Source organism: Misgurnus anguillicaudatus, chromosome 22 (genome assembly GCF_027580225.2).
Source record: "Misgurnus anguillicaudatus chromosome 22, ASM2758022v2, whole genome shotgun sequence".
NCBI lineage: Eukaryota > Metazoa > Chordata > Actinopteri > Cypriniformes > Cobitidae > Misgurnus > Misgurnus anguillicaudatus.
Window position 1 is genome coordinate 29,753,833 of NC_073358.2, and position 4,318 is coordinate 29,758,150.

The 4,318-nt window shown below is 38.2% G+C and overlaps 1 long non-coding RNA gene across 1 annotated transcript; it reads left to right on the top strand.

The window, feature by feature from the left end:
• The first annotated feature begins 622 nt into the window (after positions 1-622).
• Positions 623-2,274, top strand: LOC141358939 (uncharacterized). The gene is made up of 3 exons (XR_012365485.1): positions 623-678; positions 1,147-1,263; positions 1,928-2,274. It is a non-coding gene; the product is annotated as an uncharacterized lncRNA (long non-coding RNA).
• The last annotated feature ends 2,044 nt before the right edge of the window (positions 2,275-4,318 follow it).

Genomic DNA, 4,318 nt, shown 5'->3' on the forward strand with positions numbered 1-4,318 from the left:
TATTCAAGTAGTCAAACATTAAAATATTCTTGGATGTTATTCTAAATCAGTGGCGAAGCTCGCCGGGATAACGTTTGGTGAATGCGTACGGTCGAGGTTGCGAAAATCAACCTTGTGTTTAAATTGTTAGAGTTTTAAAACATTACATTTACTCTGTTAACGTAACATTTACTTAAGAATCGCTTTAGGATAACAGTTATAGTGGGTATTTTTACTTTTACTCGTAACTCGATGATATTTCTATTGACATGCCCTCAGTTTTGCACGACGCACTTTATTTTAATGCAGTACGAAATGCGAACTTCAGATTATTATTATTATTTCATAATTTGCCGAAGCATTTGATTTGTGAATGAATGACTCTTTTGAACGAGTCGGTTCTTCACAAAATATTGCAAATGAATTACTGTTTTGTACCGGGTCGATTCTAAACTAGCTATTGATTGAACGGTTTGAATCAGTTTGAATGATTTGTTCCGTTTGCTGCAAGATCTGAATCATCTGTACATCTGCAGGCTGCAGCACTTCTCGCTCGTAACGTGAAACTTAAAAACACGCCAAGGAGTGGATGCAAGTGAACTATCAATCTACTGAAACAGAAGCGGGAAATGTATTCGAAGACAAAATGCTCGCGCGACCTGTGCGTCAGACCCGGATAAACGCACGCGAGCTGACAAAGTAAGTTAACGCGCTTTCAGAAATGTTCACTTGAATCACAGCAGGAAGAAAATCCATCGACGATTGGCGTCTGATTCGCTCTAAAAAGTAATGTTTGTTCAGATGTGAGTGCTTTTTGTGACACATTAGTTTGATAATATTAGATAACACGAATTACTGTATTTTTACTCAAGTAAAATATTGACTGCTGTCCCCTCCTATGGAAATCACGTTTTCGTTTGGCTGCATCTAGTAAGAGCACTATTTTGTTTGCTCAGTTTGATCACTGATATCTATTACAAGTTTTAATGTCATTTTGGATGTAGGGAAGCAATTAGGTGCAGCGTTATAACAAGACTGTTGACTTCTATGCCTACCTTTACATGAATTTTTTTTAGCGTACATACTGTATAGTATAGACTTGGTTAGTGAACTTTAACAGTAGCTGTTAACTCATATAATTTTGTCATTTTTATGGATTTTTTTCAGATCCTGAGTAGCTGTTATTCAACATAAACACATTTCCGCACACATGAAGATGGATGACGATAGTTCATCTTAAAATGAAACTTATGTTTATCAGCTTACCCCCAGGCCATCCAAGAGGTAGGTGACTTTGTTTCTTCAGTAGAACACAAATGTAGATTTTTAACTCCAACAGTTTCAGTCTGTCAGTTGTATAAGTGGATGGTAACAAAAACCGAAAGAGAAAAAAAACATGCACAGACAAATCCAAATAAAACCCTGCAGCTTGTGACGACACATCCGTGTCCTACTTAAGACACAAAACCTTCGGTTTGTGCGAGAAACCGAACAGTATTTATATCATTTTTTTACCTCTAATACAACATTATCCCAAGAGAAACGGCAGCCCCTACGCCCTCATTCTGTGCATCCGATACAGTAGGTGGCAGTATGCACCTATGAAGTTGTTTTGCAACCCGCTATTAAACATTAGATGAATAAGAAGGTGATGTGTGAATGCGCGTGTTTCATTTTAAGATGAACTATCGCTATAAACAGGCCCATTGGCTGCCTACATATTATAATAAGCTGTTTTAAATTTCAAATGTTCAATGCCTTATTGCACCGAGCACAACCCGAACATAATTTCTAAATATCTATCTGAACCCGGCCCGTCGGGTCCCGCTGGCTCGGTTCGAGTATCCATCCTTTAATACCTACTGTATGCCAAAGACTGTCATTGTAAAAAGTACAAATGTGCCATTTTTAATATTTCTTTATCTTAAAAATGTATTTGGTTTTGCAGATGCTCTTAAGAACAACGCCCTGATGTCCAAGGTCAACCAGCAAGAAGCTGAGAAGGCACTGCGAAAATGGTTTACTGGGGCAAGGGACAGAGGAGGACAGAGAGCATCAAGAATGCAGAAAAGGATGTCTGTTTGAGAAAGGTTAAAACTACAGTTGTTGATTTGAACTGTTGTAGTTCTTTAATTTTTCTTAAAGGAAAACACAATCATTTTTCAATATTTACCATGTTCTTCCCTCAACTTAGATGAATTAATACAAACCTCTCTTTTCTCAATGTGTGCACTTAAAGGTGGGGTGCACAATTTCTAAAAAAAACGTTTTGGAAAAGGGAGACAGGCCGACTATCAAAACACACGTGTAGCCAATTAGCAGCATGTCTACTAAATGACATCGTTGCCTAGGTTGCGTATGTGTGGGGCGGGTCTATCAAAAGAAGGTCCAGATTCTATTAGGGTAAGGGTGTGTTTGTTTAGATGATTTCAAATATCAACATTGGCTTTCATGCACCCTGCCTTTATTTGTTGTAAAGTGTGGCGTGAATGTGTTAGCATTTAGCCAAGCACCATTCATTCATTAGGATCCAAACAGGGATGAATTTAATAGCCACCAAACACTTCCATGTTTTCCCTATTCAAAGACTGTTACATGAGTAGTTACACGAGGAAGTATGGTAAAAAATATAACTATATTGTATGGCGGAAGAGCACTTAGTTTGTAGCACTCGACCTTGGGCACAGTAACATCATCACTCCTGACTACTCCCCCTCTTGCTTAAACTACAGTCAACATAACCAACACGCCTGTACTAATGTTAGTACATTGAGCAGACTCTGCGAAATATCAAGTTAAGTTTAAGTGTACGCATTGAGAAAAGAGAGATATGTATTTATTCGGCTAAGTTGATGGAGGAACATGGTAAAATGTTGAAAAACTGTGTTTGTAATTATCTTACTTTCATTTACTTTTAAGGGCCCCATTTCAATAATTTTTTGGGGGGGCCATGGCATGAAAATCTGACTTTTTCCATGTTTAAGTACTACAATTGGGTCCCCAGTGCTTCTATCAACCTAGAAAATGTGAAAAAGATCAACCCAGTAACTTCCATTCTCTGCAAGCATGTGAAAAAGTGGGTGGTTGGAGTTTGGCTCTCCTTGTGATGTCAGAGGGAGCTCTTATTGTAGTGGTACCACACCTTGGTCTGCGCTGTCCAACCGCGGCGCTGACATTTGGTGCGGAGAGGGAGAGACAGAGAGGAAAATTCACAGCACAATTAAGTTTCAATTTCAACAAACCACCATCATTGTTATCAGTGTTTGAATTTCATCAGCTCATTTGCATTTTAAAGTAGGGATGCACCGAAATGAAAATTCTTGGCCAAAACCGAAAAAAGGAAACCAAGGCCGAAAAACCGAAACACCAAAAGAAATTATTATGCCAATTATAAGTACAATTGCATTTATGGCTATCACTGTGTACTAACTTTACTAGGGGTGTGTGATGGATAAAAAACCTCACAGTTCGGATCACATTACAGTTTTTGAGGCACAGATCAGATTATTTTTCGGATCAGCAAAAAGCAGGTGGGAAAAAATCTAATAAACAATAAAGAAATTGCAAACATTTACAAAAAAGAACAAAGTTGTACATTAATAAGGTCTGAAATTAGCATTAGGTACAGAAATCAAATTAAATGAATCATAACACAATAAATTAAATATATTATTATTTTTAGAGCTATTTGTCTCTTTGTCATGGGTTGTTTGATTAACATTAATGACACAGACTTAAGTAGGTTAATCTGACTGTAATCTATACATACACTTAAGACATAAACAAATGTTTTTATTAGAAAAAGAATACTGTGGAGATAATTTTGTTTATATGTGCCCTGTCAATAACAGAGAGATTTTATGTTTGCTTGTTTTTTTTTTTTAAACGCGTTTCTCTCGTATGTGCACTATTAAACGCGCGCACACATAGAGAACGAGGGTGGATCCCAAACAGCGCAACAGTCGCTCCACATAAAAACGTTACGTTGTGTTTCGTTGCTTTATTCGCCGAATGTATGTTAATGGATTACAGTATGAGACATATTAGCGCGACTCTCTCTAAAGTTTACACATCAAGACATGCTTAATCTTTGCAGACGCGTGCAAACAGCTCGACCGTGAGTGAAACCTGCTTGAGCACGAAGGGGAGGGGCGGGAGACGACTGATCACCGTGAGTGAAACCCAAGCGCTAGTGCACGGATGGGAGGGGCGCAGTTAACATTCATTTTCGGTTGACTTTTTCGGCTGGATTTTTTATTTCGGCCCGAAACAGATAATGCCATTTTCGACCGAAAATTTCGGCGACCGAAATTTCGGTGCACCCCTATTTTAAAGGACA